A 10287-nucleotide genomic window follows, 5' to 3' on the forward strand; every position below is an offset into this window, starting at 1 on the left:
TATGTGTTCGTGGGTACATGTACATATGGACGTTACATGTATAATGTCAGATGGCGATGAGTACTACAAAGAGAAATTAATTGGGAAAATTAAGCAGGGAAGGGGAATAGGGAGTGCAGGGGTGAGGTGCAAATTTATATAGGGTGGCCAAGAAAGGATTTTCTGATAAGGTGACATATGAGCAGAACCCTGAGGGAAAAAGCCATGTTGATACCTGCTTTCCTGATATCTCAGGGAATATCAAATGCAAAAGGTGGGATCAGGCTTGATCTGTTCACAGAAGGGCGAGGAGGCCAGTGTGGCTGGAGAGGAGGGAGTGAGAGGAGACAGGGGCCAGATCACAAAGGGAGCGTTGGTCGCGCTAAGGCTTTTGACTTTTTGTCTAAGTGAGAAGGAAACCCACTGGAGGGTCTGGAAGAACACGTCAACAAAACCTGAAGGCTCTCCCTTCAAAACCCATTTCAATCTGTCCTTTCTTACCACCTCTCCCAGGCTCCCATCATTTCTCCCTGGGACCACCGGCCACAACCTCCTAACTGGACTCCTTACTTCCACCCTTATCCTTTTCTAATCCATTCACCCCAAGATAGCCACAGGGGTCATTTTACAACATGCATAGAATCCAGTCACTCCTTGTTTAAAGCTTCTACTGGAGTCTCTTCCAGCCTCATGGCTGCAAGGCCCTACATCGCCTAGCTGCTCCCTTGTTCTCTGTTTTGATCTCTTAGCACTCCCCACTTCGCTTCTATCCGCTCTGGCCCCACTGACTTCCTGGCTGTTCCTTGAATAGGTTAAACACCCTCTAGTCTACCCTTGCTGTTTCCTCTCCCAGGATGCTCATCCCTCAGACATCCTCCTGACTTGCTCTCTCTCTCTTCGTTCAAATCTCTCCTCAGTCACTTCCTTCAAGAAGCCTTCTCTAACTATCCTGTCCAAAGTAGCAGCCTCTCAAAGTCTCTGTCCTATTACCACACTTCTATTTTTTCTTAGCGCTTTTCACCTCTTGACATCATATTGCAAATTTATTTGTTTACAGTTTGTCATCCCATCTAAAATAATGCGTGGTATACAGTAGGAACTCAAATATAGTAAATATTTGTTGCATGAACAAATGAATGAGCAGTGGGGGAGAGAGAAATTATTCAAGTATTCACACAAATGAACGTACAACCGCAATGGTAATCAGTCAATATCTGGTAGTAGGAGAGCCTCTGATGAGGAGCCCTGACCTATCAGAGAAGACAGGGTAGTCTTCCTTGTGCAAGTAACGCTTGAGCTGAGATCTGAGAGGCTGAGAAGGAGTCCATCACGCAAAGAGGGGAGGGATGAGTGTTGCAAGCAGAGGATGTGTGCGCAAAAGCCCATGTGGTAGGAGGGGCCCGGCAAATATGAGTGACAGGAAAAAAGAAAGCAGTGTGTTTGGAATGGAGACAGTGGGAGGGAGCACAGTGCAAATGAGCTGAAAAGGTGAGCAGGGGCCAGAGCAAGCAAGGCTTTGCAGGCCACATTGAGGAATTTTGTCTTTTTCCTAAGAGTAGTAAGCTATTAAAGGGTTTACAAAGATATATGTTGAGGAGTGTGGGAAAGGGGAGGGGGAGGGAAGTGACATACTCACATGTGCATTTTGAAAACATCAGTCTGGGGGCAGTGTAGAGAAAGGATTGAGAGAGTAAGGGGACATGAATAGGCCAGTAGGAAGGCTGTATGCCTCGTCTAGGGGAGGGACGAGGGCAGCTCTGTCTGGAAGTTGGAGGCCAGAGGTGGGAGTAGAGAGAAGTGGATGGATTCAAGATGTACTGAACTGGATGTAGGCAATGAGGAATATCAGGGGTAACTCCTAGGTGTAGGGGTTGCTTGATTGACGAGTGTGCTTTTCACTGAGCTATGAAACATTGCAAGAGTGTCGTCTTTAGGAGAGAAAATAAAGATTTCTGTTTGAACATGTGGATTTTGAGGAGACTTTGAGCCATCTAAGAAGAGATGACAGTAGTCGGTTAGTAGGGAGAGATCTGAGTTGGAGATATAAATTTGGGGGCTGATGATATATAGATGGCCATTGAAGCCCTGGGTTCTAAGTCACCCAGGGAGAGGAGAGAGTGAGACATAAAGAAGAACTAAGCTACTTTTAAAAATAAGGAAAAAAAGAACTAAGACAAAGCCTTGTGTAAGCGCAACATTTACTGGCCAGGTGGAAGTGATGAGCCAGCAAACATTACTGAGAAGGGAAGGGCAAGGAGGTAGAATAAAAACCAGGAGAGTGTTAGTATCCTACAGCCCATACAGGAATGTGTTTCAAGATGGTGGAACTGACCCCTTGGGTCAAATGCTGTTGAGAAGTGGGAGAATCTGATGCCTGAAAATTTTCTGTTGGATTTGGTAGCACGGAGGTCAGAAGTGACCTTAGTGAGAGTTATTTCCTGGAGTGATGAGGCCAGAGGCAGATTCAAGTGGGATTGGAGAAGAGAAAGTGCTGACAATGTGGAGATTACTTTGGAGGAGTTTGGAAGTGAAAGAGTGGAAAGATAGAGCCGCCTCTGGGAGGGGAAGCATGAGGGGGTCAAATGAGTTCATTGTTCCTTTTTGTTAAAGGGATAGCTTCTAATAGGCCAGCTATTGAACTAAACAATTTACATGTATTAAGCCATTTAAATAATTCTAAGAAGTAGGGACTATTGTTATGCAATTTTAAAAATGAATAAACAGAGCCACAAAGAAGTTAAGTAGCTTGTCCGAGCCAGGTAGTCTGATTAAAGCCCAGTAGAAAAGACCCAGTTAAGAACAAGAGCTTGAATACGCTACAAAAAGAAGGTATTAATAATACAAAATTCTGGAGAAAGCAGGATGAGAGGATGGGATCAAAGTCCAGGTGGAAGGTTTGGTTTTAAACAGAAAGGATGGACTGTTCCGTTGTAAGAGGAGGAGAGAGGCATAGGATGGGCACAGACATATGAAGTTTATAACCTTGGCCCCCATGGTAGATATTTCTTGACTCATTTTTAGTGGTAGGGGAATTGCACTTGAGGCAAGCCATCTTGACTCTTGTATAGGATCTTCCCCGAAATAGATTTGAAATCTTGGGAAAGTTGTTCCTCATTTCTTTGCCCATTTTTAAAATGAGAGTGCTCTATTAGACGATCTCTAAGGTTTCTTATACAGAATGTCAAATTCAAAATGGTAGAAAATTGACAACCTAGAATGTTCATTTTTATTGTTTTCAAATGCAAATGCTCACTTCCAGTTCAAGGTGATGGACTGAGCCAATATATTTAATCTCATCTTCCTTCCAAAATCCCACTAAAATGCCAGAAGCAACACAAAAATAAGAAGAAAAAGCCAGAGCAGTGCTAGAGAGCAGGAAATGGTATCACCAGCAGACCAGAGGAATAGCATGGCTGATAGGCATTCGAGTGCTTTCAGTGGGCCAGCTATTGAACGCAACAATTCACATGCATTAAGCCATTTAAATAATTCTACAAAGTAGGTACTATTATTACCCAGTTTTAAAAATGAGTAAACAGAGCCACAGAGAGGTTAAGTAGCTTGTCCAAGCCAGGCAGTCTGACTCTAGAGTTTGACGCTAAACCACCGTTACGTGAACTTTCAGAAACAATAAGAAATTTCTTCAAATTCTAATGTGGAAGCCACACCCTGCTAACACAGACTAAGAGAAGGCTATTGGAGGAATGATTACAAATCTTCCAGATAGAATCCCAGAAAAGCTCAGAATTAGCAGGGGCTAGGAGCTAGAGTGAGTCATGGAGCAGAAAGCAAGAGAAGTTAGTTAAAGGTCTGCCAAAGCGGCTGGGCCATCCTCCAACTCTGTGCACAGTGTCTTGCTGTAGTGTTCACCCATGACTATAGCCGGTGAGAACAGCTTTCTAAATAAATCACTTCTTGTGCACAGAGAGGGAGCCCAGCATGGACTTTGTGGTTGGAGAGAGAAATGAGGAGTGCCCAGGTAATTTGGGGACTACTATTAGGATATGGAGATAAAAGGCACCTTGGCACAGCTGTTACGTCCTCTAAAGCACTATACCTCTAATAAGACACTTTCCCAGCCTCTGAACTCTAGCTACTCAGACTGCAACCTAGTCCCTAGCCATGCTTCAGAAACAGGAATCCTCCTATTGGCACACCCTAACCATTGACCCGCACAGCTCTGTCACATTCAGAGGGGAAGCCTGACACGTGAATAGCGACCTTCACAACGGCTGAGGACCCCAAACCAGTTACCAAAATTTAGCCATCTAGTCCTTTATATGAACGTGCAATCACCAGACAGTTAAGGAAAACCTATAGCATGATAGAGAAATACTAAGATGAACAAGCGAAACAACTGACCTCTGAGGGAAAAGTTAACGTGGAAAACATTCAAAAATTCTAATTAGAGTCTTGAGAGATGTGCCAGAGAATATCACATCCGTAGAACAAAATAAGTTTGCTATAAAAAAAGAAGTAATCAGAGAATAAGACAGAGCTTTGACAAATTGAAAACCTAATTGCTGAAATGAAACAGGTAAATAGTAATGGACGTAGCTTGAAAACTGTCTTAGTAACTTAGAAACCCAAGTCATGGAAGATCAGCGGGATAGGCTATAAAGTACAAAGAAGAATTTCGTATTTTTAAAGATTTCAAATCAGTAGGTAGGGAACAGATGGGTTAATCAATTGATGGTGTTGAGACAATTGGCTATTCATTTGGAAACACGATTAAAGGCCCATCTTAAAGCTCAGTTACCCCTTTTCTCTCCTGCTTCAATTTCTCCTTCTCTACTGGATCATTTCCATCATGGATCAAATACGCCCACGTATCTCCCATTTTTAACAACCAACCCACCTCCATTGCCATTCCTCTGCTCCCCTTCCAGCAACGCCACTTGCACTTGCTGCCCGTGGTTGGTCACTAGCTCTACTTCTCACCTTTCTTTTCACTTCTAACCCCACTCCAGTGGGGCTTCCATTTTTACCGCTCCAATGTATTTGCTCTTGGCAAAGTCACCAATCACCTCAGTGTTACTAAGTCCAATGACATCTCTCTGTCCCCATCCTACTCAACCTCTTAGAGGCATTTAGCAGGCTTGATCACTCCCTTTTATTCTTCAAACATTCCCCTCTTGGCATCCCTGGCACCACTCTCTCCTGTTTTTCTCTGACTTCACTGGTCCTTTCTTCCCAATCTCCTTTGCTCAGCCTCTAAATTTTGGATTGCCTCAGGGATTGATTAGTTCCGACCTCTCTCCTCTGATTTTATAATCTCTCCTTTGATGATCCCAGTCTCAGAGTTTTAAACATCTTCTATGTAACCACGACTCACAAATTTCCATCTCCAGGCCAGACCTCTCCTCTAATAGGCATCTCAAATTCAGTATGTCTAAAACTGAGCTCTTAATTCCCCTACTCCAATTTATCTCTCATGTTTTATGCAAAAGTCAATATTGTAAGGGTCAAAGATATGAACATAAAAATTAAACTATTAAATTATGAAAAGAATGTATAGAATCGTATATATGGAAAAATATTACAATAAGTATAATATTGAGGTGGGGAAGGTCTTTCTAAGCATGACACAAAGCTCAGGAGTCATAAAGAGAAAGATTTACCAATTGACATACAGGAAACTTCTGTGTGCCCAAAAGCAACATAAAGTTACAAGGCAGAAGGAGAGAAACTTCTTGCAGTACGCATAACAAATAGTTACTCTCTATAATGCAAAAAGAACTCTACAAATCATTAAGAAAAGACAAAGAAGCCAATAGAAAACTTGACAAAGGATACGAACAACTAAATCCCAGAGGAAGAAATGCAAAGAGCCAACAAACATTTGAACTGATGCTCAAGTCACTAGTTATTAGGGAAATACAAGTTAAAATGAGATACCATTTTCAACTATCGGATTGGCAAAAATTCAAAAGATCAGTAACACTTAGTATTAACAAAAATATGGAGAAACTGAACACTTCCACACACTGCCGTTGTGAGTGGTGGTGTGAATTCAACATTTGTGGAGGGCAATTTGGCAGAATTAATCAAAATTTAAAATATACGTAATTTATGATGCAGCAAACCTACTTTATGAACTCTAGTTTAAAGAAATACTAAAAGATATTTAAAAATATATTTGCACTTAACAAAGACAAATTTCTGATTCATAACAAGATAGCTACAAGTCAACTGTGAAGTTGCAACAGGAACACCATTTATCTGTGCAAACCTCCAGAGAGATTGATAACACTGTTGGCCTTTGCTTAATCTAAAAATAGAACAAAACTAAACCAAACTAAAGAATGTCAGTGTATAGAGAGGTACAGAAAAATTCTCTCTTCATCAGATGGGTAGAGTGGGTGACTATTAAATAAGCAAAGGTTTCTTGGGGAGGAAAAACAGTGGGTATTGAAAATATTTATTAAAAATTTATTATATTTTATGGTAGAAAATGAAACACACTTGTGTCCCTCCTCCCTTCCTTCTTTATAAATAAATTAAGATTCCCATAATCTAAATTCACAGTACAGAAAGAGCCAAGTGTTGTTCAAATCTTTTCTTTTTCCCCTAAGGAAGATTTGCCCTCAGCTAATATCTGTTGCCAATCTTCCTCTTTTTGCTTGAGGAAGATTTGCCCTGAGTTAACATCTGTGCCAATCTTCCTCTGTTTTGTATGTGAGCTGCCACAGCATGGCCACAGACAAGTGGTGTAAGTCTGCGCCCAGGAATCCAATCCGGGCCGCAAAAGCGGAGCAAGCTGAACTTAAACACCAGGCCACGGGGCCGGCCCCTCAAATCTTTTCCCATCAAAATTTTTTGGTAAAACTAACACATCTATTAAGACTGCATTACCTAAAATCAGTATTTCCTTGGAATAGTCGGCAGCACGGCACATGTGTTCATTACACATCTTTACAGTTGTGTTAATGATCAGTGTTGATCATCACAGGATCAATTTAGTTTCAGCTGCTACCACCGTGAAAAATAAGTGCCTTTCTGTTTGTAACAGAAATATTGGTAAATATGTAAATGAAATATAGTCTTCTTGCCAACTGGCCTGCATCCCTACTCTCCTGCAGTGATGCCGGCATCTGCATTTGAATGTGGCTCTCATTTCTTCATTTTCATCACATATGGAGCTATTTCTAACAGTTAGTGAGAATGTGTGTAGTCAGACTGGAAGGGGCACAAAATCTTGGTAAAATTTCCATTTGTCTGCAGAGCAGATAGAAAGAATAAAATGACAGGGACGAAGAGTGTGGGGAAGTCGGAGAATCGAACCATTTTAGAAATCAAATCAAGGGGTTTCCAAAGGAAATTCTACATAGTTCATTTAAGAAAGATATTTTGTGTCTAGTAAGATTCCCAGAAATGAGGATTCCATAAGCTCCCCACTGAGAGGTCCTAATGATTAACTGTCAGAAAGCTGAACATATCTTACCAGGGATTTTTGCTATAATTCAAATCCAGTTCCCCAAGAAGACGAAGAACAAGAATATAATAAAATTGCAATAATGTGATTTTGTATGTCCCCAAATAGAGATTAACTCTGCCCGTGAGCCTTGTGTTCTCAAAATCTTATCTCATTGGTTTTGTATTACAGATAACTGTAATATACTCTCTTTCCCTTGCCCTACTTGAAGTTCTGCACATTCCTCTAAGAATGTGGGGCTCCTCACAGAATGCAACACATTCACGATGATTATTCCCAATCCTGAAAAAATACGTGGTTATCTATTATGTGCCAGTCACTGTTGTAGGCACCGGAGAGAGAGCAGAGACCAGGAGAAGGCCCTGGCTATTTTGGAGCTTGCATGCTGCCAGGGTGGTGGTGGGGGGGGGGGGGGGGGGCAAGTAAACAAACAAGATAATCTATTGCTGTGAAGAGAGTTCAACAGTAGTAGCATCAAGGGGGAGAGAAGGGGCAGGTTACTGATGGTCAGGATTTCTAAGCAGGTGATGTGTGAGCAGTCTGACGGTTGAGAGAGATCCAGTTTTGCTGGGGAAAGAGCATCCCAGGCTGAGGCATGTGCAAAGGTCCTGACATAGGAATGAGAAACGGAGAGAATGCCAGTGTGACTGAAGAGTGATGCACTAGGGAGAATTCTCAATGAGTCTGGAGAGGCAAACAGGGCAAGATCATTCAGAGCTTTGTGGGAAGGCCACAGGCAGGAGTTTGGATTTTATTCTAAGTGCTACTGGAGCATTTTAATAGAAGGCCATCAGGGCATTTTAGGCAGTGACTATTTTAATCGCCCTGGCTGTTATGTAAGAAATTACTTGGGAGGGGAAGTTACACAAAAGTGCAAGTGAGGAGTCCAGCTGGGAAGCTGAGAGCTGATGGGGTTTTTTGTTTTTTAACTTTTTATTGAGTTAATGATAGTTTACAATCTTGTGAAATTTCGGTTGTACATTTATTGTTTCTCAGTCGTGTTGTAGGTGTGATGGGAGTTTGTGCTTCAGTAGTGGGAGTGGACATGGGAAGTATTTAGATTCGGGGTATATTTGGAGTTAGAGTCAACAGGGCTTGGATGTGGGGGGGTGAAAGAGAGAAAGAAATCAAAGACGATTCAGAAATTTTTGCTTTGGACAGGTGGGCTGCTGAGGTGGGAAGAATTGGAGCAAAAAGGGAGCATTTAGGGGGCCGGCCCCGTGGCCGAGTGGTTAAGTTCGCGCGCTCCACTTCAGCGGCCCAGGGTTTCGCCAGTTCAGATCCTGGCCGTGGACATGGCACCACTCATCAAGCCATGCTGAGGTGGCATCCCACATGCCACAACTAGAAGGACCCACAACTAAAATATACAACTATGTACTGGGGATCTTTGGGGGGAAAAAGGAAAAATAAAATCTTTTTTTTTTAAAGGGATCATTTACTTTGATATTGAAATCACCAAGAATGATAAGGTAGCGGTGAAGCCACTGATCTTTTTCAAATGAATGAATGGGAGTGTGCAAGTGTATCCATAGCATACATTCATTCATTCAGCAAATATTTATTGAGGCCCTGTTATGTGCCAGGTACTGTGCTTGTCTCTAGAAATGGTATCGCTGGATCAATGCCACATTTCTTTTTGGCTGCCCTGTCTTGACATAGATTACAGCTGCCATTTGAGGGGTCCGTGCCTAATGCTACCTTTATCCTCTCTGCCCTCTCTCATCTGGTATATTATTGGTATAGCCCGATCTATACTTGCTAATTGACTGAACCAAATCATATGAAATAGACGCTACAGTGAGTGTAAATACACTAAATCAATAGTCTAACACCACTAGTATCTCATATGGTAATCAGCATATTCCTAGTAAAAGGTGATATGAAAAGCATTGAAGTGATATACAAACTTTTATTTCCCTAATCTACAATTTCTTAAGAATCACCTAAAAACAAAAGTTTATATTTATTTAAAAGATAGTACAAAAATACTTTAAGAAAAAGAGGTCAAGATACCACATTTTCAAACTTTAAAGTTAGAAATAGTTGAGTCTAGCAATTTTTATGTTAAGATGTTGCAGGTTTATCATCATTATGATTTAAGTCTAATTTCTATGAAAAAACTGGAACTGGCAAATCAAAACATGCTTTATTCTTAGAGCTTTACTTTTCTAATATCTTTGTCATTTGAGCAGAAACATTAAGAGGGGGTGCAAAAGTAGAATATTGGCAGCAGAAAGGCCACCTTTGTGCCACTGCTGCTGTCCTAGCTTTCTTTATCCGGTCTGAGACTACCGGTGCATCTTAATATCACGGCCTGTGCTTTCTCCAGAAAGCTGAGCTATAAACACAAGCCAACCCGCTCATGCTTTCTATTTGAGTGTAATACTGCACCTGACATACCATCACATCAGAGTCCTCTTGGGTCCAAATGAAAAGTAAAACAAATCTGCAGGACTCTGAATACCTAGAAACAAACTTTAAACTACGAAATATTTTTCTCAAGTAATTGATCCCTGTGAAATTGGTGTCCAAGAATTTAGGCTGTTTGCAATATCAATTTGTGATTTCCGAAGGGAATAATTTTACCATTTTTTCTTACATCAGGTTAGCGTTTTACTTACAAAGCAATGAACAAAGCCAGTCATGGAAATGAGGTGTGGTATGAGGGAAAAATCATTTGAGCAAACTGTGACCTGACCACCTAAAAAAAGGCATGCAGTTTGTATCTGAGAGATACTCAATAAGGAAAAAACAATCTATAAGAATATTGACAAATATTCACGAGGGGCAACTTTATAAGCCTTCTAACTGTTCTCCAAGCCATGGCTTTGTTCAAACTAATTAAGAGCACTTCTCGGCCTGACATTGAA

The sequence above is a fragment of the Equus quagga genome, chromosome 10 (genome assembly GCF_021613505.1).
Source record: "Equus quagga isolate Etosha38 chromosome 10, UCLA_HA_Equagga_1.0, whole genome shotgun sequence".
Lineage (NCBI taxonomy): Eukaryota > Metazoa > Chordata > Mammalia > Perissodactyla > Equidae > Equus > Equus quagga.